The 27,559-nt window shown below is 42.7% G+C and overlaps 1 protein-coding gene across 1 annotated transcript in view; it reads right to left on the reverse strand.

Moving 5' to 3' along the window:
• The window catches only part of COL22A1 (collagen type XXII alpha 1 chain), a 237,671-nt gene that overhangs the window by 167,941 nt on the left and 42,171 nt on the right, over positions 1-27,559 (reverse strand). The gene's annotated exons all lie outside the window — the stretch shown is intronic.

Genomic DNA, 27,559 nt, shown 5'->3' on the forward strand with positions numbered 1-27,559 from the left:
TGACTTTTCACCACTTGCACAGCCCCACATTTATGCCCTTTCTCTGATCTAAAGAACAACCAGGTGAGGAAAGGCGAGTCCCATTCCTTTATTTGACCAGTTGCACACATGATAATACACATATTCTCTGCAGTTCTAATAGTCATCTTGATGCATGTGGTATTTGGCACCCTCTCCACCTGTTTTTTTTTATTATTATTTATTATTTTATTATTTATTAGTACCTTATTTCTTCCGTATCACTAAGTGTTGTGCTTGTAAAGGAGCAGCAAGGGCCAACTGCTCCCTAAGGGATGGGGAGACAAGCCCAGGCAATGCCTTCACCGATTCTGGGCACAATCTCACAGGAGTCTCTGAAGACTTTCTGCAGCAGGTCTACCTTGAATTGTTTGTGAAGCTACATCCAAAATTATGAGATAAAAATTACTTTTCTGAGGACATTGCCAGCAGGTCTTTTATCTCTTCTGCTTCCTGACTCTGAGTAAAAAAAACCAATATTCCACAACGTTTGGTTAAGCCTAACAATAAAATCAGATAATTTTCCTGCTTTATTGTGCTAATGAATTTACGGTCCAGATTATCAGCTGCAGATGAGCCACTGTTAGCTCAGTGGAGAGAATGGGGACTGTAAAAGCCATTGCCAGAAGCCCCAACAGCCAACACAGAAATCAAACCCAGTCAAACACACGCAGCCACCCCTTTGCTGCAGCAGTGAGGGAGGCCAGAGACTGATTACTCATGCAAGTGTGTGTTATCTAGGGCATTTCAGATTTTGGTTGGATCATCTTTAGGGCTGCTGCTTCTACAGATAAAATTCAGAGTAGTCACTTATTTTTTTTTCACCACACCAGGAATCAATACTGATTGATGCACATGGTCACTTTGTGTAAATTTTCACCAGAGGTCTCTTTTGCTCCCTGATGCCTGTTGGTTTGAAAGCCAGGAGACTTCACTCAAACCTGCCTGTATCTTAACATTAGACATGTGAAATCATGTGGTAGGTTCACCTCCATCAGAGTTCTCCACAACTTCCCAACACAACAGGGAACCTCTCCTCTGTGAGGTGAACTTTATAAGTTGAATTTTTTTTAAACCGTTAAGACTTGCAAGAGCCAAAGTTAGGCCACCTTTACTCCCATCCATAACCAAGCTGTACTGACAAAAGATTTGCTTAGAAGTGTCAGAAGCCCTGTGCAGATGTTATACTGATCATTTAAATTCTGGCTTTGCTCACAAGGAATGCTCTTTTTGTTACAGGCACCGAGTCAGTGCAGGAAACAGCACTTCTGAGCCCCAGTCTCAGAACTGGAAGATGTATGGCTATGCAGTAAAATAAGGAATGTAAGAAATCGAAACGAGCAAAATGTCCCCAAATAAAGAGTAAACAAATGGAAAGCATGAATAAAATCACAAGAATGTCATTCACCTCTGCTGCCCAGGCCTCCTGAGAGATACACAGGGAAGAATAAAACAGCTCAGACACAGCAGTGCACCTCTTCATGCAACAGGGAGGTAATGTCTGAGCTACAGATATATAAATTATCGTTCCAGTCTTTAATGGCATCACACACCCTCCACCAGGTCCGATTAGAAAGAACCATGGCTTCCTAGCAAGGAAGTATGAGCTTGTGAAATCTTCCTAGTTTTAGCTCCTGGTTTGGAACCAGGATTGTACAGCAGACTCACGTGCTTGGCCTTCACGCAGAACTCTGTTGCCACAAAAAAACAGAAATGTCAATGTTAATAATATTTTTCTCTTCTTCCAGATCTGTTCTTTAAATCTCTTATTACCTTTTAAAGACCTGTGGCCTCACTTTGGCTTTCCTTCATTTTACAAATGTCCTGTCCTCCTTTTGGTTTCTCCCTTCCTGTCTGCATCTCAGACACAAGTATAAATAGTTCACAAGGGAAAGAAAATTATTGCAATGCTCCCTTTCCAGCCACAGCATAATTCACAAGGGCACAAAAGAGGTTCATGCTTTACCATCCAAGTTAGCAGCATGACTACTTGTGTCCAAAGGAGCAGCGTGCCCGATTGACAGCACATCCATCAGTCCCAACCAGCGATCAGGTCTCATTGCTACACCCAGGGACAGGGTGCAGCAATTTCCATTGATAGGAAAAGCAAGATAAAAGCTGTTCCTTTCCTATGGAGCCTTTATATGAGACCTCTGATACAGGTGAACGTTTTAACATCAAAGAAGGTTGTTTACGCCTATTCTTTCTGCTGCTGCCAGGCCAGACTTTGAGCAAACACTCACTGTGCTGGGAGGATTTGCAGCAATAAGCATCCACCACAAATGGCAGAAGAAGTGATAAAATCTGCACTGCAGCTACATCTCTAGTAATTTACAAACATTTACAGATTGCTAGAAGAGAAGATACCGACTGACCTAAGCTTTCAGCCACTGGTCACTGTTATGTCCCTCTGGCCATGTAATTCAAAACTATATGAGTCTGCAGATGCTTTTAAATACATATTGTTTACAACTACTTCTTTGTCCTCAAGTTTATGTAATATTCTGTCAATCCTTTGCTTTATCCACAAATTCTATCAGCAGAAACTTTGCATTTATGTCCATGTGGCTCAGGGAAATTTTTAATAGCACCAGAATTGGTATATATCCCTTTTACAGTTGCACTAGAAATGACAACTTTCCACTGACACCTGCTATATGAGATCAGTCAGCTCTTAATCCCCTGTGGAGTGTTACTTTTTAATGCAAATGTCATTCAATATGCAATAACAATGCCTAAGAACAAATATATTATACCTAGGTAGTTACCATATCAACAAAACTGTAACTGTCCACAGAAAGAAATTAGTTTTGTCAGAGATGACCTCTTTCTCATAAAATTATAATCCCTGAATAGGCATACACAATAATTCCCATTCTGCAGTACTTTATTCACTGGCTTCAATGTCAATTATTTTTTTGTGAGTGAGATCAGGCAAACTATATAGCTATATGTATGAATAATTTTTCATTTTTAATAGCTTTATATTATCCTAATTTCAAAATCCCATAATTAATGTTGTACTAGAAAGTTATACATATGTAAGTTTGCAGACAACACCAAGCTGTGTGTGTGCAGCTGATGCACCTGAGGCACGGGGTGCCATTCAGAGGGACCTGGGCAAGCTCAAGGAGTGGGTCCCTGTGAACATCATGCGGTTCAACAAGGCCAAGTACAAGGTCCTGCACCTGGGTCAGGGTAACCCCCACTATTAATACAGGTTGAGGGATGAAGAGGCTGAGAGCAGCCCTGTGGAGAAGGACTTGGGGATACTGGTGGATGAAAAGCTGGACATGAGTCAGCAACACGCACTTGCAGCCCAGAAAGCCAACCGTATCCTGGGCTGCATCAAAAGTAGGACGGCCAGAAGGTCACGGGAGGGGATTCTGCCCCTCTGCTCTGGTGACACCCCACCTGGAGTGCTGTGTCCAGCTCTGGGGTCCTCAGTAGAGGAAAGACGTGTTGGAGCTGGTCCAGAGGAGGCGACAAAAATTATGAGGAGGCTGAAGCACCTCTCCTACAAAGAAAGGCTGAGAGAGTTTGGGTTGTTCAGCCTGGAGAAGGCTCCCGGAAGACCATACTGCAGACTTTGAACGATTAAAGGAGGTTTTTAAGAAAGATGGGGACAGACTTTTTGCAAGGGCCTGTAAGGATAGGACTAGGAATAATGGTTTTCAACTAAAAGAGGGTAGATTTAGACTAGATGTAAAGAAGACATTTCGTACAATGAGGGTTGTGAAATACTGAAACATGTTTCCCAGAGAGTTGGTAGATGCCCCATCCTTGGAAACATTCACGGTCAGGTTGGACAGGGCTCTGAGCAACCTGATTTAGTTGAAGATGTCCCTGCTCATTGCAGCAGGGCTTGGACTAGATGGCCTTTAATGGTCCCTTCTAATGCAAACTATTTTGTGATTCTATGATTCCCAGGTACGTTTCTTCTCTTTTACTATTGTTCTCTAGTAATCCAGACTTGCCAAAGATGACTGTAAGTTTTATTAGGATGGCTGGTGAATTTCTGAGTTGCTCGCTTCTTATCACCAGAAGGACCATCCAGGGTTCTCACTTGGAACCTCATTTTCTTCCTCTAGAAACAGACTTCTCAGCAGATTACTTACTCAATATAACTTTGATTCTTGTGGCCTCCTTTTTCACTCTTTTCTTCACAGATCTCCAAATTGTTCAGAACTGTTTGCAGATCCCAGATCAGTGAGAAAAAGAGAACATCCAGTTCAGCCTTACACAAGCCTTGGTGCTCACTTAAGCACAACAGTCTTCTACCTGCCCTGCTCCTGGGGTGAACTTTACAGATAATCACAGGCACGTAGAACTGACAAAAGATGAGTCTCACATCCAGGACTCCATTTTTCCACCCTGATCCCTGTCCTGCCTTGTTGTAACCTACAAGGTCCTCTGGAACACAGGGGCATTTGTGTCTGCTGTGGGAGCTACTTAAATACAAATGAGTAACAGAAAATATTGAGAAAAATTACTGCAGTCATAGTGACCATTGAATCTCCAAGAGAAAGACATAGTGTGCATCTTTCAGAGAGGCATTCGATCACTTTGAAGCACTGGGGACATTTGCTTATGGAAAATGTGTCCTGAATGCTTTAAAAAGATGCCCACACATACTGTCTGTGCACCTGGAAGGTCATTACTGGGTTTGATGAAATCAAATACTTAGAACCAGCATTCACAAAGTTACAGTTGAGAAGTAGAAATAACCTCTTCTGAGTGGTGCTTTAGAGAAAAACATAGGCAGAAACACTCAAAATTACCCCAAAAGGCTTAGTTTATCCTGCAAGAATACAGTCACGGAGACGGCCTTAGTCACAGCCAGACTGTGATCTTTGCAATGCTTTATTTCAGAGGGAACGCACCAAGAATTGATGCAACACATTGAGCACTGAGAAACTCTTACCTAATCTGAGCTATTTTAGCATCATCTATAGCGGTACTGAACGCCAGTTTTAGGATGGGGTATACCACTCTCTCTCTGCACTGAACGTTGATAGAACTTGAGTCTCTCTTTTGCAATAGATCCTTTACTGTAAAGAAGGTCAAGTTAAGTGAGGCAATTCCCATCATAAATATGGTTAAGAACCTGAATAATATGGGGTTCTCTGTCCTGCTCCGTATGAGTGTGAAACCCTTTGAATCCTGTTCAGCACTGAACAAGCTGATTTAGTTTGTATGTATGTATGTACGTTTTTATGTCAAAAGTATGAACTGTTTGTTTAAGGAAGCACAATACAGTTTTCCGAAAGTGATCTAACTGCAGGTAACACCATTTTCTGTAAGCAAATCATACTGAGATCTGTTTGATCATAATGAGTGATTTAAGCCTCACTTCTACATATCATCCTTTAGAATATTCCCTATGAAAAAAATCCCAAAGCTGTCAAATATTTTAAAATTAAAAGAGACAGTATGTCTTACAGAGTATATGCACTGTAAGTGACATGTCAGAAGAGCATGTCAGCTCAGGAATTTTCACTAGCATTAAATTATCATTAATAACATTGTTATGAAACTGTAATAATAGGGCTGAGAATGTGGAAAAGAATAATATGAATTATCTGATAGTTTAAGTCTCTTTACCTTCAAGCCATTTCAAAAGAAAGTCAAGGAAGAGGGATAGAAAAAAAAAGGAAAAGCAAAAAAAGAAAAAGAGCAGAGAGAAAGCAGGGAGGGAGAGGGAAGGGAGGGAGGAAGGAAGCAAGGAAGGAAAATTAGGAGAGAAGAGAGGAAAAGGAAAAGCAAAAGAGGAAAAGCAAGGTAAAGGCAAAGACAAGAGGAAAAGGGCTAGTTTGACACAAAGTCAATCTGCCAAACTCTCCCTTGAAACTGAAGCGAGAGATGATTGAAATCCTAAGGCACTTTTTCCTTTCTGATATTTCCTTTTTCCACCTCTGCACTGGCTTATACGAGGGGGACATGAGACTCTCCCCCCGCTGGGAACCCCAGCCCCAGCCTGCGCGTACACCTGCCTCGGGACTGAGCCGTAACGCAGCCAGACCCAAGGGGCAGGTAATGCGCGGGGGAACTGCACGGCCTGCAGCGCTGCAGGAGCTCACACCAACCGACCGTCATGTTCCCCCTGCACCACGCAAGTTTACAGATCGCAGTTTCTATTTGTACCATAGGAAAAGCATAATTATTGGAAGAACTGCCTTCTCCATGAGTCCAATCTGAGTAGCTGCTTCTTAAAATACCCTTCTGAAGACAACTCCCTCACTTGGAAAATCTGGTTAAATTCACGGCATCATGTCTGTTCCAGCAATCCCTGCCTTAGCTTGGCCAGGAACGGTGTGATCCTGCTGCCCCTTAGGGCTTTCTATTCAGAAACCTTCCCTGTGAAGCCCTAAACACAAACTCCAGTTGCCTGAGGTCCTTCCTTTTGTCCTTAGGACTCTGCTGAAACAGTTTCTTCATTTTCATTTTATTCTTTCAAGAGTAAGTCAGTCCTCAGCTGCCAAGGGCTCCTCCAGGGACTTGTGTATAATGAATGCTGAACATGTGTAGCTGTCAAGTTACACAAGAATAAAGTAGAGAGGTGAGAATAGAAACACAAGGAGGTTAAAGCAAACATTATTTATTACCATGTTTCTTTTTTACTTTTTCCAAACTGAGAATTTTAGGATTCCAGAATCTCAGCAGCACCCTGTGCATTGCCAGAGATTCAGCTACTCTCTGCATCTCCATCATTATTCCATTCCCGCTGCAGAAAGTCTCCAAGTTCTCTCAAAAAGCATGTTATTTCCAACCTAAACATTTGAGTTGCCTTGTCCTCTGACAGTGATCTTGAGCCCACCATAAATTCTATCAACAGATAAGGAAACAGTCTGGCAAATGCAGGACTCACTAATAGCTGTCTCCCCAAAATCTAGACCAGACTTTAAAATATTTACAAGGAATAACTATTTTTTAGCCACTGTTCAAAGATGAACTCTGAATCTTGTGCGCTTTTCAGAGCTGAACAATAACCTTGCAAGAGAGAGAGATGGGGGTGATGGGGGTGGGAGGGGAAGGGGGTTGGGCACCTGCATAGAGCAAGCTTCATTTGTTCCGTAGTTAATATTGCAATTTTTTTCTACATTGAAGCACATTTTCCCATTGAAGCTTACACTTAAAAGGGAAGGGCCTGGTGAGACAATTTTTCCTCAAGTTAAGAAGATTTCATGAAAATAGTTTCTCAGAGGAGCTTTCTCAGACCCCATTAGCTCTGCTCTTCAATTACTTAGACGATCCACTGTGCAGCAGTTCCTCTAACACACTTAACTCCCTGCAGTCAGTTGATGACAAAAATGACTCCTATATATAGCACCACCTCTATTTGTTCTTTTTTTGTTGTTGTTCATAAAACACTGTACAAGGATCATTATGAAGACTCAACATTAATCTTTTTTCCCACCACTCTTTTAAAAATACTTCTTTTGAAAGAATATCTCCACGCTCTGCCCATATTCACTAAATACTTTTGGCAAACGTTCATTGTCAGATATTCTTTCCAGGCAAATGAATCCATCCTTAAAGTGCCACCCACCCTTGGAAAGAAATTCATAAGGAAAAGAAACTGGCATATTTTTCAACTACAGTATTGGCACTGACAGTGTAATGATACTGGAATTGCTTCTATACTAACATCATAATTTGTAGCAAGGTATAGGTAAAACAGAGCATCACAGCAATTATGTGATTCCACCTTGCAGTTTAATGCCTTACGCAATTCTCACTTCCTTTCTGAAATCACACTGTATCGTCACACTGTGAAGTTTGAAGTCCATCACTGCCAGGAAATCCACCCATCAATGGCCACTGCAGCCAAGGTGGATTTTGGTTTTTTCCCTTCAAATGATGCGTACATTGATCCTGGATGACGTCTCCATATTTGCACACCAAGGCACTCTGTCACCACAGTGATGGGCCTCATAAATGCTCACAATAAAATGGAAAGGGAATAACAAACCCACGGCACAACTTACAGACTGAGCAAACACAGCTACAGCCCGCCCTGCTCCTCATAATTACCAATGCTCTCACATTTTTCCACTAAAACATTGTTCTGAAAATGCACCAACACCCAGCTGAATTGCTCTCCAGACTCCCCTGGCTGCTGAGTAGGACCCAAGTGACCGCAGTGGGAACGCAGATACCTATATTTGCATGGCTCCCTCCCCCTTTGTTCAGCAACGCAGCCAGAAAAGTAGTTCCTTGAATAACCATGCATTCAGTGCCTGGCACTCTTCAATAGATACTATATTCTATACAGAAGGCAATCAAAACTACTAATAGGTATTATACCCCAGACAGCATCCATGCAACATACGTTTAAGGTCCCAGGCAAGAAGAGTCTCTTCTTTAGCTCCTTCTACAGGAACGGAGAAGCAAGGCTCCTTCAGAGGGCAATTCAGAGCAGAAACCCAATTTAGGTGTCCTGATTTACCCCTGCAAAAGTCACCCTCTTCCTATTGGTTACAGGGAGAACCTAAGGATATATGGTTCCCAAGTCAGACACCTACCAAAGGCACCACAGTTACATCCATCCAGTTAAAACAAGCATGGCTGGGTGCACTCCTGGGCAACGAGGCCAAGGCATGCTCAGGACCACGTCTATGTTAGCAAATGGTCTTAGTCTCCACAACAAGCGGCTGCTGACCATGGATACTGTCTGGCACGTTGTAAGCATCCACCTGGGCCCTAGAAACGTTCCAACAGCCTGTTAGCTTGCCGGGGCCAAACTGCGCCAGACACCAGTGCAGATGAGAGCACCGCATTGCCCAGGAATGCTTCTGGCCACATTTACGGTTACAAGTTTAGATACAGCCCGTAAATGTCATCCTTTGCTAAGAGCTCTGTAATAAAGATCAAAAGTAGCCTCTTGGGCAAAAATGCTAAATTCATTTTATGGTCACAGGTCACTAATTTTTAAATGCACTCCGTTCAAACAAGTGGGAAAGGGGTTGAGTGCACAGCCAAGAAATGTTGTATCCTATTTAAGTAGGGACAGGGGAAATGCAGGGAGTTCTGGCCTTTGCAAAACACTTGAAGTAATTTTGAAGGTGAAAAAGGGGAAAAACTGTTAAATTATTTTCCTATACTTTGCTCCCTGTCCTGCCTCACATCAGAACTGCTCATATTAATGTGAAAAATATTGTTTTCCCCACAATGTGGCAGGCTGTGCTATACATTTGTGCCACCTTCTCACCCTGGATCCAAGCTTCTCTCTCTTCTCCTTTTATCATCATCCACTGCCTTTTTTATTTCTCATTTCTGTCTGTCCTGTGCTCTGGATCTTAATTGCAAAAGGGACCATCCTCCTACAGGTACTCACACCACAAGACCCACACATGAAGTCACAACTACAGAACCCCACCAACACAGGGAATGCAGAACAGTCCAACAGCCCTATCTCCAGGTTAAGCCCATACGCCAACCCTCAGCCCATCTTCGGATGTCTCTTAACATTTCCTAGAGAAGCTCCCGAGTCTTGCTGAGGATTCATCTTTCCAAGAGATACCTACACTGCAGGCTTCACTGGTAGCCTCTGCCTCTCTAACGCACCCACACAAATGCAAGAAACCCGTTGGACAGATGACAGCAGACATATATTACCAAGAGGACTGATGTAATTAGCACCATTTAAGTGAGCAGCATACAGAATTAATTTGCACATGCTCCCACAGGGAATAAATGGCATTATGGGAACCATGAATATAGCATCAAGCCTCAGCACTTCCAAGCTAATTTGTTTGTGTGTGCCCCTAAACAAATACACAGACTGTGTGCCAAGGAGCTTGTCAGCAAACAGCACAAGGTTTTGAGGAAAGCAATTAGCAGCTGCAGCTCTTTCCACCCAGGCTGTGAGGTGATTGCTACTCTGAGGCACGAGTCCACCTCATTCTCTCTGGTTCTTCCATCTTGGGAAAGAGGTGAAGCTTCACTGAGCAAAGTGTGCTTGATCCCAGTGAACCACAGTTTCTTCTGAGTGGCCGATCATTGCCTTAGCAGGTAAATTGCCATGAAAACGTCTTCATGTTGACGGCCTATGGAATATTCAACAGGATGACAGTACAGGGTTGGAGTACAACCTCCAGCAGCCAACAGTCACAGTGACAAGCCCATCCCCAGTGGCTGCTCTATGAGCATAGATGGACGATGTCACTCCTGACACAGCTACGGGCTCCCTGGGACAATTTTAGCTGCATTTGCTGCCTGTACTTCATAGGCTGGAGAGAGCAGGGTGCCACAAGACTAAGAAAGTTTCCTGCCTGCCCCTGTGTCCAGACGAAGAACAAGGATTAAAGGTACTACTCACCTGGCTGTGGGGAGACAAAGTTACACCACCTACCAAAATTCCAAAAGTGCAGAAAGAAGAGATCAGCACATAGTACCTCTCTAGGGATGTGGCTGAGGATGAATAGCCTGTGGATGGCAATAGAAAGCACTCCAGGTGGGCTGCCCAATCTGCTGACCATCTCACGGCTACAGAACTGCCAAGCATCCAAAAACTCCATGGTCCCCTCTTCCCTTCTCACTTACCAAGTTTTATAAAATAAGGCTTTTCTCTCCCTGGATTTTGCACCATTGGATATAGATCAATTCCAATATCCATCAAATAAGACTTCTATGGTCTGTAAGAAGCTGAGCTGAAACATCTGTGCTTTTTACTCCTTTAAAAACTTATAAGGATCAATATAACATGTGCAAGTGTGGCTTGTGGAAATAAGAGAAGAGGCACCTCCAATGACAGAAATAGATTTCTCTTATCTTTTTTCCTGTAGTATTAAACAAATACCATGGAAGCAAAATTTTGCCAGCAGCAAATTTCACAACAGGGAGATGGTAGCAACGGTAACAAAAAAAATGCTAAATCTCTTATAGGCAATGGCTGGTTTTAAGATTGACTCAAATGTTATAAAACACTATTGACACAAGAGAGAAAGTGGTTTTGTTTCATTTGGTTTTTAAAGTAGCAATTCCATGTTAGTCCTGTAATTGAAACAACTGAGATTAAAAATAAACTCAGTGCAAAGCTTCGGTAGGTTGGCTCTCACTGAATAGGAACATTGCAATATTTCTGCTATAAAACCTCATCAATCTCACTTGCACTCAGCATTCATGAAAGGCACATTCCCCAGATGAGCCCAATGGAGCGGTACAGCTACAGATACGCCGAAGCCATTAGTTCCTACTGCTGGCTGGAGGTACAAGCCAGTCTGTTCATTATCCTCCCATGTGCCACCACACAGAGACAAGAGTATAGAGTCTCCTAATCCAAGCACTGTCAAAATTGTGAGATGCCAAGTTAGGGTTTATAACTGAGTTTAAAGAAGGAAATCCTAGCAACACTGAAAACATTATTTCCTAAATTGCTACAAAATCAATTACTTGTCCAGAAAAATAAGAAATCCAGGTATGGCATTCTGTTACTTCACAGTAGTTCCAAAAGTGAATTAATTAGTAGCAACTTTGTTCAAAGTTGATGTCTTTTCAGCTGCTCATTAAATATACACCAGTTGTTCTCAAATAACTTTCAGGAGAGAAACATACCTCAAAGACATGTTTAAGAAGGACTCTGACTGGCATTACTCTTCTAGTGTAATTATACAACTGCAAATTGAACAGTATCATCTTCCACATGGGTATTTTTGGGGGCTACTCTGGCTCTGGGACTGTAACTAGCAGCAGTGTAATTATATCACAACAGCAAAGCAAGGAAATTTCTGTACAAATATAAGACTTGACTTTGGTTAAGAGTTTGTTTTCAGTTTGTAAAGAATTGTAACACCACCTTTGCAAAATAGAGGGGTTTAAAAGATAAATAAGTGACTTTAGTTTCCTCTTAGAAGAAGCCAGGATAAATCAACACCCTGGCAGAAGGGCCTGGATGCAGCTCAGCAAACTCAGCAGTTTGCCTGGTTGCAGTCCACATCCTTCCACTGCCTGAATTTGACCTTTCATGGGCAAGACTCTGAACTGGCCACACAGAGGCAGAAGGTGATGGTGGGCATGTGCAAGGCCCCATCACCAACTAGAGAAACCAATGTGACACTTCTTTGGTGGTAGAGCTCTTCAGAAGACATTCTTTAAAAGCAAACCATCCCTCTGATAATCTGCATGGGGATAAAGCTTGGGAACACCAATGGAAACATTGTAGGGATGAAGTGATTGATTGTGTGACAAGGGCTTGTCCCAGACTGGGTACCAGCACAAGCTGTCAGAGCTTGGTAAGCTCTCTGGTTTTGCCTTCCAGTACACTTCAGACTCCACCTGGAAAAAGTAATTATTCAAAATGACTGAAGTACTGCAAAATCAAGCCCAGTGCCTGCTTTCTTGCATGCAAAGAATTTAAAAGGGTCATTGACATTAACATTTGGCATCTATACAGATTTAAAGACCTTTAAGGGACTATCTGGGTTTTACAGCTTTCAAACACACTTAAAAAAAGCCAGGGTGAAAGCACTGGGTTGGTTCACTTCTGATTTATGTTTTGAAAGACAACTTCAGTCTAATATCAATTTTATCCAAACAGCCTTATCCACTTGCCAGTTCCCATACATGCCACCAGGCCCATACTTTCTAAGGAGGTTTGCATAAGATTTGGGCACTTTACTCCCATGGGCACCTGCAGGAATCTCTCCTCCAAAGCCTAAAAGCAGCTGAAAGAAAAGCAGCTACGTGGGAAGCACTTTTGAGTGCATTTGCTCCCTTTCCTCTACACAAAGGATGGTACAACTGGAGCCTGGAAAGCAAGCATTTGGGGGCTACACATCAAAGCAGGCATGACCTGAACGCTGCTCCTCGAGCCAGGTGCACAGAACTCAAACGCATTCTTCCTCTTCCTACCCCCACCCCAAGTTGTCCCCACTGAGAAATGTCAACCACTCATTTTAAAAAGGGGTCTGAAACAATGCTTCAGACACGACAACTCTGCAAGAAGGGAAGAGGGAGAGAATCAACCAAATGTACAAAAAGGAAACAATTCAACAGACAGAAAGCATGGGAGTATCAATTGGCAGCTCCAGCCCTGCCACTTCTGGATGCTAAGGTCTTCGTTCCCCATTATGAGCCTATCTGTACCAGAAAAGCTCCCATTTGTCAAGCCCTGTGCCATAATATAGGACTGCCACACTGTGCAATACACCTGTTCTGTCTTATTCATGTATTTGCAAGCAAATTGTGCTATTCTTTTGTTATTCCGCCAGCAATACAACCCAAGCTGCCACACAGACATGCCAGGATGAGTTAGTGTTGCAAAAGTTTCTGCTACACAGCCACAAAAGGTACAGCACAGCAGGAGAGAGTCAGAGTCTCCAGAGGACCTGCAAACTCAGCATGATGGTACCATCCCCACTGGTCCTCTCAAGGGAGCCAAGCACACTGACCCTCTGAAGGGAACATGGTTTGCATTGATTTTTTTAAAATATATTGGATAACCGATACTTCACAGCTGCTTCACTTTGGGGGAAAAAAAAAAAGATCAAAATAAGACATTTTAACAACTTCAAAACTTTTTTCCAATCCTTCTCCATCACCAAAAACTTAACCAAACTGGCTTTTCCTAGGAAGTCTCAGTCCTGATTAATTAGCGTTTTCCCTATGAGAGGCACTTAATTAAGAGGTTCCAAACCAATTCTGAGAGGTTTATTTTCCTACACAATGTAACATCCACAACCCATGCACCTAGGGGTATATGGTGCAGGAGGTGGATAATTTTATCTGCTGCCAATTAGGAAAGAGATATTTGAAATTGACATTTAAATCAGAAATCAAAGAATTGCAGGCAGAAGTACAGTATTTCAGCTCAAGAGCCTCTAATGAGTCCTGAAGGACAACTTTCAGCAATTGCTCATTTTGCACACTCCTCTCCAGTCTGAGACGGGAAGCAGTTTCAGAAAAGCTCTTGTGGACTCAGGAAAGGCCACATTTGCGGTCATTCAAATGCCTAAGCAGCAGCTTAGCAGAAGTGGTCTGTAGTGAAACCTATCTCCAGAAGATGTCCTTGCAGAGTCACTGCACGTTTTAAAGCACCAATTCCCACAGATTTGGTGTTCTGGTTTTTTTTTGTTTTGTGGTTTGGTTTTTTGTTTGTTTGTTTGTTTGGGGGGGGGGGGGTGTTTTGGGGTTTTTGTTGTTGTTGTTTTTTGTTTGTTTGTTTGTTTTTTAATTTGCACACCCCTAATTTTTTTTCAAGGACCTCTGGAACCTGCACTTCAAATTTAGGTCAAGCAACAAACTTTTTCTTCTTTTTGGACCTTCGGTTTTTCTAAGTGATCCTTCTGCAGAGCATGTACTGGGAACTTCTGCATCAGGTAAGGCTATGTAGCTGTGAAGTAGGATTTCAGTCAGCTCCCCATCCTCAGTCTGCACCACCCAGCATGGAGATCCTTTTCGCACAACCCACCATATCTTTCCCTAGGCCAACTCACCTCCATTGACTCCAGCACAGTAGTGGGTGGACACAATCATGCAGCCTCAGAACCCTCACCAGTCTATGCCTTTGTAGAGGGCTAAAGCAAAAATGCTCTCCTTGCACTGAAGAGCCACACAGGCACTATGAACTGGGCAGATTCTACTGCTTTATTTACTTCCCACCCTCCCCCCCCCCCCCCTCACATCTATTATCTCAGATATTGCTCCCCTTTTCTGCATTAACATAGAGGCAGATTATTACTGGTATAGTTGATATCTGAAAAAGTAACTCTTGGAGCTATTTAGCAGTTATTTCACACACTTTATACACAGTGTGTGGGCACAAAGCAAAATAAAATCAGTGAGGAGCAGGGACAGCTTGGCTGGTGCGTTCTCATGTCTCTACACACAAGGGGGGCACAGCTAGAAGGACTCTCAAAACACCTGGCAAAAGACAGGGCAATCAGCTTTGGTTTTTGTCAGGGAGCACTACAGAAAAGCAGCCTTGCAGAAAGCTCCCTGAGGGTCATTCCCTGTTGCCTATAAGATCCAGAAGTAATGAGGAAGGTGTGTGGGTGCATGCTACAGAAAAGTTAGACAGCTGTGCAATTACTGATTAATGCAGAGCTGGGTTTTGACCTGGATCATCGCATCTGTCCCTCATGGGCTGTGGAAAACAGTATTGCAGCTTTACATACTAGGGAAGTTGCCTATTCAGTGAGGTTTGGCTTGCATTTACACATTCCCGATGTAGAAGGAGATCTGGAAGAGGAGCTAATGCTATCATAAGGATTGCCTACGGAAGGTACCAGCCACCTTCTGAGGCTGGATTCCTCCCATCTTAAAGAGAGGCTTGAGCCTTAACTGAATGTGACAAAGGTTTGTGCGTGTTTACTTGACCTACCTTGCAGAGCTACAGACTTGGGGAGTGGATATTTTATGTGCTGACCTGAAAAAGAAATTGCTTCTGGACAAAGATCACAGGAGAATGGGTTTGTGCTTGCAGAAGTGTATCAGGGCACGTACTGGGCTGGGACTTCATATGTGAAGGAAAGAACAGTGGTGAAGTCTGCTACAAGTTATAGCTAGACACATTAAAGCTTTTCATTAGCGCTTTCTGATAAGATTATAAATATTCTGTATAATCACCATTAGTTAGAGTGGCAAAAAGTATAAGTTCATTATAAAAATTAGGCAGAATACACATGAGAGGGGAATGCAGAGGATGGAAAGTAGAGCTAAGGAAGTTAATCCATTTCTTAAAAAAAACCTTTTAATAACTCCAAAACACACCCTACAAGTCCCAGTGTGGACCAATTGGCCCTTTGCCACCTTTTACTTCAGAGCAATGGAAATGGGATCCATCAGCTCAGCAAATACCACCAGTGAACAAAAGCCCCACTGCCAGGATTTGCTGGCACCAGCACCATTCCCACGCATCGCCCCACATCCCCTCCGAAGAGCAGGATGGCGTAGGACATGTTTAGCCCAAGTGTCCCTGCCTGGCACCCGCACCCAGACCTTTGTCCCCTTCCCCTCCTCATTTCCCCCCCGGGTCTTTCGGAAGCCTGAGCTGTCTGAACCATCCAGGGGGTTCCCTCGCACACCAAGCCGACCTCATTGTGCTCTGCTCCAGTGAGCACAACTAATAACCGAGGCTCTGAATAACTGAGAGCAAGTACCAACCCCTCCAACAAAGGCAAAGCTACCCTTAACGCAGAGCACAGCTGCCACTCACACAGGCCTGCGCTGATATTTCACAAAAGCTGGTCTATTTGCACAGAAAGTGGCTAGCACAAGAAACAGCTATGAGCAAACAGAAGGGCAGCATGAATTCCAGGGAAGTCCCCATGGCACAGAGCACGTCTAGCTTTCCACACCCCACACTTGCTGAGCACCAGCAGCTTGGCTAAATTATTTTGTCCTGCAACAGGATTTTCTAAGCAGCTGTGGAAGCCCAGAGGAATGACATACAACATGCTGGTGATGAAAATTACTGCAAACCAGAGGGTGTTTTTCAGCTCGGAATACAAAACAGATTGGCTTTTCTGCAGGCACCGCTAAGAAAAATACTAATTAGTGCTAAGTGTGGTGACAGGCCAACTCTCTGCTTAGTTACTCATTCATTAAAGTGAAATTAATCTGGATTTAGATCAATGTAAATGACTGCAAAATGTAGCTGGGTGTTTTGTTTTGTGAACACCCGTCTGCTGCTGTTGCTGATAGCAGAGAAACAAAGCTAAAAGTGCAACGTAGGACACCACAAACTAAGCTCTATCCTGAATGACCAAGGCCTGCTATGAACCACCGATGTGTCCTGTTACAGCTGCTAGCCCCCAAAACTCAGCCTGAGAATGTGGAGACATTCAGGTGAACAGACACTAACCTAGAGAAGGCTCACACAGAGTTATTGGGGGGTAAAGAGGCAGGAAAGGCAGCATGCCTCAAGGTCCCCATGTAGAGAGGTGAAAGACAGACTTGGCTTGGTAAAAAATGAGAAACCCTTATATACAATACATCACATTCTTGGCTCTGGCTGTGAGGTTCCAGAGCTTCTGTATTTCACTGGGATCCTCACCCCAGCAACACCTCAGATTAAATTTCACAGTTCACTGTATGAAAACCCAAATCCACATAGAAGACACCATGAAGGACGTGATGTGCATAAGGACTACTTAAAAACCCGATAGCTGTGCTGCTGATGGAAAGATGATGACAGCACTCAGGACTAGCTGAGGGAACCCCCATCCATGCCCCAAAATAGTGTAGTATGGTCCAATGCTTCTACACTCAAACATCCCATCTGCTTTACAGTGCTCAACATTTCTATATTTCTATACAAACCAAACTTGTTCTTTGACCAGGAGGGCAAGAAGGCAGAGCCAAACAATTCTCCCCACTCTCATCCACCCAAAACCAGGATGCCACGTTCCCACTGCCTATTAGGGAAAGGTTCCTGGCCTGGGACTGTGCCATTCCCTGAACCATGTCTCGTCATTGTTTACAGAGAGCTCATTAGCACAGAGTGAACCCATCCCACCGAGTGTCTCATGGGCTATGGTGGGACATTGCCAGGGCCCAGGCTTCGTACTGGCAGTGGTGTAGCTTTCAAGGGCCTCTGTTAATACAGCACATCTCTCTGGGCTGCGTTTCTTCTTGCTCCACTCCGCACGCACGTGTAAAGTCAGGCTTCGCTACCTCAGCACAGTCATCCACAGAGAATGATGCCTTATTTAAAGTGATTGACTCAATCCCAGAGCTCACTTGCAGCTATCTAGAACCAGCAGGGATGTGGATGAGTTACTCCAGCACTGATTACAATGGAGCACAAGGGAGACAAGTGCATGTCTAGATGACAGTGACTCCATCCTACAAAGGCCTACACAGGGGCACTTCTTCGGGCAGGACGTGTTTTTCTCTGACACATGGTGTTACAGAAAGAGGGAATTTTCATATAAGTAGTAAGACAATGCGGGAATGAGTCCTCTCAAAGTTAGACTTGATGCATCTTGGATCTTTTCTTTCCTAGCCATCACATCATTAGCTTCATAGCAGAACTGACTGGTTTTATAATGATCAGTCCTAAGGCCAGTTCCTCTTGAATTGTTCCGCCACTGCCTCTCAGGAAAGCAGGTAAGTCAAGGGGAGCAATACGGACCCAGAGCTCCTGGTGGGAAAGTGAGAGCTTGCTCTCTGCAATGATCACCAGCATGTGCATATACCATCTTTACCTGCTAAGTGTTAGATATGTGGCATTGTTTTCTGTGCCCATTACTGACTCTGGATTACTTACTGAGAAACATCTTGACAGCTTTCCAGGCTACCACACAAAAAAACCCCACTCTATTGCCTTATGGACAAACAACGTCTTCAATTTGTCTCTAATCATCTTCATTAGAGCACAGATTTCCTTCTAATCAAAGGACACATTTTCCATTTTTTTCCTCTTCCACCCATGCCAGGGCCAAGATGCTACAAACGACCCAATGCATATAGACGCAGATTTAAATATCCTTTGCACCAGGGTCTCAAGTTCAGAGTCTGAGAGAGACACATTCTGGTGGATCTTCTGCTGGGAGAAGGCATAAGGCAAATATATTGGTGATATTTCAGCAGATGAGCTTTCTCCAGCTCTTTCTGCCAGATTCACAGAATTTACAGCTACAGAAAATTCTGACCAGCAGCAAGGCCTCTTGCAGTGGACGTCAGACATCTCACGTCCCACAGCAATATCAGCTCATTTGGAAATGAATCTCTCCTTTCCCAGAAGAAAATGCTGTTTAAGCCAGCAGTTTGAGGCTGAGTTGAACAAGACTACATCTTGTACAAAGACATCAGCCTGCATTTTAAAGAAGCCAGAGGAAAACGCACTACCATCACCCTTGGTAATCTTGTTCCAGTGATTAATTATCTTCAGAGTTAGAAAAAAATGATTCATGCATGCCCCTGAAGAAACAACCTTTAGTTCCCACTTTTCTCTCACTGAAGGTATTCAGACCATCAGTGTGCCATACTATTTTTCAGTGTTTATAGTCTGGTTTTAGTGCAGAGATTACAGTCTGCTCAACAATTCCTGTAAGTGCAACAAGTTTTAACATGGCTGACGGACTCGGTATTTTCATGTTTCCATACTTCTCCAAAGGCATGATGGGCACTGATGGGCACTCCTCCTACTATTATTCCACAAGTGGTTTGGGCATTTTGATCATTAGTGACATCAGTGTTTAATGTGGCATCAATTCTGTAAGTCAGTGCAGGGTCATTTACAACTCCAAATAAAAGAACAATGTAAAGGAAAAATTCGGATTCAGCCCAAAGCAAAGAGTGATACACTAAACAGATTAGCAGTCTTGTCCTACGGGAAGGGTATTTTAAACTGTTTTCTTAGACTAGGAATCCTAGTTATCCTTAGGATAACTAAAAACCCACAACGTCCATTCTTTTAATCAGACTATGTTAGTGAGATCATGGGTCTCCAAATGTAATAAAGGTGAGAAGCTCCAGAGAGGCTATACAATCCTTTCAGTAAACGTTGAGAGCATACCAAGGGAATGGCAGTATTACCTCTGGGCAGTGAAGATCTGATCAAAGGCCAGATTCATCCTTGGTCAGAAACAGGTCTTGAATCACAACACAGATTCACACGTGCTGTAACTACTGAGCAGGAATGAGTCTGGACCTATGCATTGAAAACAGGCACAAGACTAGACTTTAGGCACGTCTTTTCTCCTGATTTGAAAGGAGAGCTGGGCAATTAACAGCTAAGGACAGGAGAGTGTTTCACAGGACTATATTGGAGGCAGTGCCAGTAACATGTCCACAGCGCCATGAGTCTCTTGGCATCTTGCACAAATACTGAGCAAGCCCACGTTTTTATCACAAAGTATCTGTCCAGGCAAACATAAAGCTGCACGTGTAGATCTAATCCATTATTTGCAGTAATTACTTTATAGTTGTAGAGAAACTGCTAAACGTAATTGCTTCCAAATTAATTTTTTTTAATTAGCATCAGCATCACTGCCTGAGCTGGCCCATTTTAACTAAGAGAGTATCCAACTCCCACAGTTGAATTTCATCTCTTTATGCTTCACCTTCATTGAAAAGAGTTACCATAGCAGAAGGAGTGTATCCAGCAGGCCACTAGGCAGAACCTTAGGGGAGTAAGCACTGTGTTACATTCTCCTCAGTGAAAGAGAACGTTAAACACTTCTTCATGCTATCACCCTAGCACAGTTCCTCCTCAGATACAAACTCAAAAGGGTAGAGAGAATCAGACATAGCATCCAGCCTCATATTTCAGACAGAAAGTGACAGGGAAAGCTCAGCCTAAGAGTAGCAAAACATCCACAACCTGGTTTTCTCTTTGCTGATTTCAGCTGTTTCTTCATTGGTCTTTACCAACCCTAGGAAAAGCATCCACAACATGTCAAAAAAATCCAACAAAACCCACAAAAATTACTATACAATTATAGATACATTGCAGATACATGTCTACATTCTCAACATTCCCATACAAAATCATATAATTAAACATCTACGGATTTACTGAAAACTCTGTCTGTACTATTTTGAAATTAGGACACTCCACTCCCTCTGTGGGAGCACAGATCCACCCAGCACGAATAGCATGTTTAGCCACCTCTGTGGTTTCCATTCCCTAGGTTTTATTTGCATTTTCTGAAATAAAATCATTTGATTCACTTCCAGTTAAATATATATATATAAGCATATATACACATTTTTTAAAAAAATAGTGTATGCTATAAAAAGAAAAGGAGAAAACAAAGGATGCTGGATAGAGTCTGTACTCCAAAAGAGGCTAATTTCAAGGTAGGATTGTGGAGCAGGCTCAGGTCCATGGGAGATGTGGAATCCTTCATTAGTAACCGCCAGGAAGGGCCCATATCCACAATCAGATGACCAGCCAGCTCTTTCCACTTAGTGACTTTATCAATACTTCATCTCCTACTCTGTTTGAAACCATCGAGTCACAGGCAGCGGCTCCCTGGGCAAAGCAGATGAAGGGGAGAGTGCCCTTGGTGACCTCAGTCCCCATTCCTTTCTGGTGCCAGCAGGTTACTTGGAAGCTTATGCTATAATGAAATGTGGGTGGGGGGAGGAAAACCACAGGACAAACCAATCTCAGTGACTACGAACTTACTGGCATAAATTTATCTGCTCTTCTTGGCACTTCTCCCTCTCATTCCACTGCCGTATAGAGTTACAGGTAGAAAAAAACCTTTTCTGAAAAACTGTTTTTCTCCTATACGTTTTGTGGTGAAGGGAAGACAATTACTGAGAAGAAAAAAGAAAAGAACAGAAGATGAAAGGGCCAGCCTCGCACAATTACAGCCTCAAGTGCTCATGTACCGCTCCTGAACTGCGCCAACATAGCACCATCCTGGCACAACACTGGCAATGCCTGTCACTCAGCAGCAGAAGAGACATGAGCAGAAATACTATCCAGAAACCTATAGAGCCAGACCAGGTCCATCACGCGTGCTAGACTGTGCTGAGAACACTAGGGAGATGCAGGGACACCCCATCCGGGACATAATACCTCCACATACAGCCAGGAGTGAAGAACAATCTCCTAAGAAGAATTTCTACATTTGTTTCACATATCTTCCCTGCTAGCAGGACAAGAGTTGTCAGGACTGAAGAGGTTGGATCCAACACCAGGGTCTCTAAGCCCCAACACCCATCCTCTTGATGCTTGGGTGCACCAAACTTCTCATGGAAAATCTTCAGAGTTTCCCATAAAGAACAGAACCATGCAACATGTAAATTGGGTCAAACAAATGTTCTTAAGGTATTTTACTGCCCTGCTGGGTGAGCTTAAGAAAACCACTGGATTCATTAGAAATAACTCAGAATTATGTAAATAGCTGTACAAAGTTGTGGCAAATCAGGGTCTAATATTTTCTCAGATATTTGGTTAATTAAACAGTAATTATCTTACTGCACTACTAGTTCATGGAAAATAACCATCAGTGAGATATTGCTGAGGATAAACACAGATGAGTGAAACTACTCCCTGCTCCAGATGAGAGTTCCAAAATAAAACTTTCTGCTTTAGTTATAATTTAAACTAAGACCATTCATGTTAAAAGAACTAAAACAAAGGAAACAATCTGAAATAGGATAAACTTTCTTGTCCCTGTGAGACCAAGAGATGGCTTTGGAAATTTCAGCAGGCTGTAACATTTTATGATTAAGGCTTGCACCCATAAACATCAACAAAAAAAGCTGAGACTTTTCTTTGTTACAGGCCCCCTGCTCTAAAACAAATAAATATATCCACCTTCAAAACCCAGTTACTTGAGAGATGTAATCAACTCAAAACTAGTTTGTAGAGCTGAATGTGGTGGCAGGGTATAGCAACCCATTCACTAATTCCATTTGTTTAGCGGTCCTACGCTGTGTTCCTGTGCTGTCAGCAAGTACCCAGGACAGTATTTTTAACTAAATAATAACATGCAAAAGGATTTATAGTGAAAAAAAACATCCCACCCACTGGGACAAACTGCTGATTATAGATGACAAAACCCCTTGATTCTGAACCAGCCATAAATTAAAGAGATTCCTGTGTACCATCTTACATTGTGTGAAACTGCAGTGTCTCACAGCATAAAAAGCTGTGAGCATGGAAATATTCACTTGCTGATAAATACATTATAAATACAGTATTAGTGCCAGGAAATTAGTTCTTCAGGATATTATCAAGGCTACCACAGAGTCAAAGAACAGTTTATCAAACAAGTAAACAAGACAAGCATCAGCTGCTATGCTTATTAATAGAAATAGGAAAACCTAATGGAAATTATGTTGAATTTTGAAAGATTTGTAGGTCTGCAAACTTTATACAAGTCCTTAAACAGCTCTGTTAAAACTCAACATGCATGACTCACTGTTCCAGCACAGAACTTCAATAGCTTGGAGGAATTGTTAACAGATACCTCCCTAAATATATTTATTTGCAACTAACACAGTAAATTTTCTAGGACATTTTGACTTTTTTCATGAGATGTTATATACTTACCGTTCAAGTAAGTCTCATGGCTTATGCATTACAGCTAAGATAATGATGACTTTCTTCTGGCTTTATACTCTGTTCCCCTTTTCATTAAAGCAGTGAGCTCTGAATTAATAGAGCCACAGGTTTAGAAGGGAGGTCGCTTCTCGGGGAGTCATGATTGCAGGTTGTCAGTAAGCTGGACGAGGGCAGGAGCATTGTGCCCAGTGTCTGTACTCTAACAAGACTCTTGGGGCTGAGCACTGCCAAAATACATAGGAAAATACACTGGCAGGAATTGAAAAAAATGGATATCCAAGCTTCTTAGTCTAGACACTTAAGTGACTTTTCCAAAGTGCCAAGCAGAGGTCTTCTACCTCTGCTGGAGCTGTGCAACACGCACCAGAAAAGACTGAGAATGGGTTTCAGGAATCTGAGACTCAAAGGCTGGTCTGGATCACTTCAATCCCCTGGGACTGTTAGCCCTAGTCACATCCCCTGTCTGTCATGAGCTTTATTAAGTGTGTCATGCTTATATACAAGTCAAAATACCCAAAACAAACCATGCTGTCTTCCAGCAGAGACTACTGCAGAGCCACCATTCATACAGACAGTTCTGCAAATGGCATCCACAGGGTATTCACCAATAACTTTGATATAGATTTTTGAATCACCCAAACCCATACTTAGGAACTCCACTGGTTCCAAGTCATTTCCCACCTTTCCAGTCCCGTTCATAGCCCCAAGTCCACAGGCTGCACCAGCAGCTCTTCCACGGTGTTTGTTTCACCAGGTCCTACAAGTGAATTTTTAGCTTGTCTGTATGGGAGGACAATCAGTATGCACCAGTAACACAGCCTTGGTTAACATATGAGATGGTCTGAGCTGGCATCTTTCCCAGTTCGATTCCAGTAGACTACAGTTAGTTTGGGGATCTGACTTTGTTACAGTGAAAACCGGAAAGATCATTAAGCAAAGAGTAGATCTGCAGGCCTGTCTCAGGATGCAATGTTCATGCTTCAATTAACAACAACAAAAAAGGTTATTTGCAGCAAAGGTGTCTTTCAAGGACATTAATTTAAAAAGCTGTCTCCTTCTCTATTACTCTTAATTGTATTTCAGCCATTGTTTTTTAAAGCATTATCCTCTTGCTATAATGAGTCAACAGATACTACAGCAGGTAGTATCACGATGCACTTCACTTCAAGGGCCAGTTTATCCCAATGTTTAGGAAGAAGCCCAGGATAAAGGAGAGGAAATCATTCTTCTCACAGAAGTACTCCCTTAGAGATGAAGTAAAATTAGCAGGACAATGTTTGACCCAAAACATATGGCAGTACTTGACTATACTTCTCTAAACTGGCATTGTCTTGCAACTGCACGAATACCGCAGCATCAGGTAGCTAGATGGGAAATGCAACACACACACCTGAACTTGCAACCACACTGGTCTATACATGCATGAGTAACGTAAATCCCAACAGACTGATTTACTGGCATAAGGAACCAAATATTACTGTATCCCCAGAGCATGGCGGGGAAAGATTTAACTTCTGCTTTTGGCTGTCAAAGTGAGGAATCTGATGTGAGCAAGTTATCTAAGTTCTCTTAAAAGTTAATGAAAAGAGATAGGCTGAATCATGCTGCCTGCCTCGGACAGTCTTCTTCGAAAAGGATGAATCACTCTCTGGAAGTGTCTATTCCTTTCCACTGATTATCAAAGAGGCTAGACAAATAACTCTCAGGTCACTGCAGTTAAGAGGATACAAATCCCACTGAAGACACCTGAATATAAAGACACAATATTGTTTAATTCAATTTATGGATTTTAGTTCTGATCCAACATCTGTTTTAAACTCAGAAACACCCCCAAGTTATTAGAGTCATTTGCCAGAAAGCGTTAGCACTAGTGACTAAAATTTTGCTGCACCATCCTACTTGTGTCATATTAGTATTGCAGCCTCTCACAGAGATGTTATGCTTCACTGCCAAAAATGAGAGGTTTCTATAGTAGATAACTAATATATGCTTATCCATCTTGCTATAAAACCCTGGAGGAACAAAGTACAGTGATTTCTGCTGCAGTGTAGCTAAACGAAGTCTCACCCAGAGGTGGTGGTTTGGGTTGATCGTGTGCAGTTACACTGCAGTAAAAATGTCCTGTATTTCATCTTCACTAGGGCTTTAACATGTTATGGCTTTTTATCTACCTCACTGTGAAAAAAAAAAAACCAAAAAAAACAACCACACAACCAAAAAAAAACCCCACAACTGCTGCTTCAGGCTGAAAGGCCACAGCTTTATTTTCCAGAGTTTATATATATATATATATAAATATATACAGAAATAAATGTCTTATACACACCTGCACATATATATGTATTTTATATACAAATTTCTCAGCTTCCTAGAGTACGGATCAAGTTCTAGCCAAACTGACACTAAACATTGACTACTAAGCTGAAAGAAAATGAACGGAGTTTTGAAACCTGACATCACACAAGGCTTCTATTCAAAAATTTATTACAGCAAGCAATACACACGGTAGCCAATTGAGCTACCTTCGCTGAAAGATACCCTCCCTACTCCTGGTCAGCAGTAGCAGTAGTACTCACAGTTCCCAAAATGGAGAGCATGTTGAAATGCATTTTATGCAGAACTCTGAACTGTTCTCCATCATTTGTAACTGCATTAATACAGCAGAGCTTGTTACAAGCTCTTATTTGCATTTTAAAGAATCTAATTAGTACTTTATCAAAAAGCAGTTCTCCTAGGTGTTCAAAATGCTCCCACTGTTTTTGTTTCACATTATAAACAAGATTACTGTTTTGAAAAGGAATTTGGCATTTGGCTGTAACTTGTACAGAACTTGATGGGATTGAAACACTAACCCTACAATTTACTACCAAAAATAGCCCACCAGCTAAACCATGCTGCAGCTCTACCACTGGGGAAAAAATATTCTCAGCAGACTGGCATATTATAATTCAATTTTGCCTGTTGACTTAGTTCATTTGAAAACCAAACGAGAAGTTGAAATGCAGTGGCAGAAAGGGCTGATAACCTTTACAAACTTCCACAGAAGAAAGGATGCACCACTTCATATTACCAAAGAATGAAAAAGGAAATGGTTATGTCATTTGAGTTTGAACTCCAGTAATAACATGAAGATCTCTCTTGCACTGTCCACGCAACATTTACCTGTATCAGAGATCTACCTACAGCTTCAAAATAAGCCCTTAAACATTAAATGACAAGCTTTGCCTCAGTGGAGGCCTTGATACAATACTGCCAAAGGTCACAAATTTTCCAGTGAAGCCATTTGATGAGAAAGTAGCCATTTACCCAGGCCAGAGTTTTTGTGCTAAACTTTTTTGCCCAAGTGTCTCAGGCAGCCAGTGACCAGCACCAGCTGTGTCCCTGCCGTGAGACCCAGCACCCCTCGTGGTACTTCCAAGCTCTCTCATTACCTGAAATGTTAGGATCTGCAGCTCTCATTGCAGTTAACAGTCACAAGATTTTGAGGTTGGAATATATGGAGCCAGGAGAAAAAAAAAAAAACCCAGCCATGAGAGACTAAGCCCACCATTGCTATAGGGAGTTTAGAGCAATGTTAATTTCGTAAGAAGCTGTAGGATTCAGGAAACCCACTGGATTTCAGGAAAAGTAGGTCATGATGGGACCTTTAATGCATTACATGGGGTTTTGCATGTTGTGACAAACATTCACATTGCACTGTCACTTGCAATAAGTTCTACCAGCTCCATCAGCAGAACTGGGTCTATATCTCCATAGCATCTTTCCAGACTTTGTTTTCCCCATCCTAAACATAAGTGTGCTGCAGCACTCTCCAAACTAGCCAGCTGCATTCCCATGCAACCCAACTCCGAGAAGCTCCGGGTCCACTGTGCCAGGGGGCCACTACCAGCCTCACACCATCCGCGAGCTGCAGCCTCAATCACAAGGCTTGAACTCTCTCTTTCAAGTTCTTTTCAACTTTCCCTTACAGTATTTGTTGGTTATCGGTCTCGTGCCCATATTTAGCCTTAGATAGAGTTTACCACCTGCTTTGGGCTCGCTGCCGCTGCGGGCTGCTGCCACGTCTGGCCATGTACTCCACTGCTATTGCCCGCTACCCTCAGTCTCTTAACTCCACGACAGTTAGGCTTCCTTCTCTTTGATCCCAACAGCTCACCTTTACCAGTGTCTGATCCAGATCCCCAGGCTCTTCCCACCTATCTCAACATGATCTGGATCACAGGCTATCCCCACCTGTCTTTGCTACTTTGGGTCACTGCCGTTACTGTTTCAAACATCCCCCACCGCTGTCACTGCTTGTTACACTCAGCTTCATAATCCAAAGGGCCTCACACAGGGCACCAATTGTCACAGCACTCTCCTGACCATCAAGCTACAAGGTCTTTTACCACCACATACCAACATACTCTCCATGCCAGCCCCTCTGCTGCCATCTCCTAATCTCTCTTCCAGGACACGTGTGTTTATGCTTTTCTTTCTCAGCTGCTCTCTCTTTATTGGCTCTCTCCCACTTAACTTAACCAGCCACACCTGCACCTTATCTACATTGCCAATCTGCCAACCCACAGT

Source organism: Falco rusticolus, chromosome 3 (genome assembly GCF_015220075.1).
Source record: "Falco rusticolus isolate bFalRus1 chromosome 3, bFalRus1.pri, whole genome shotgun sequence".
In the NCBI taxonomy this organism is placed as follows: Eukaryota; Metazoa; Chordata; class Aves; order Falconiformes; family Falconidae; genus Falco; species Falco rusticolus.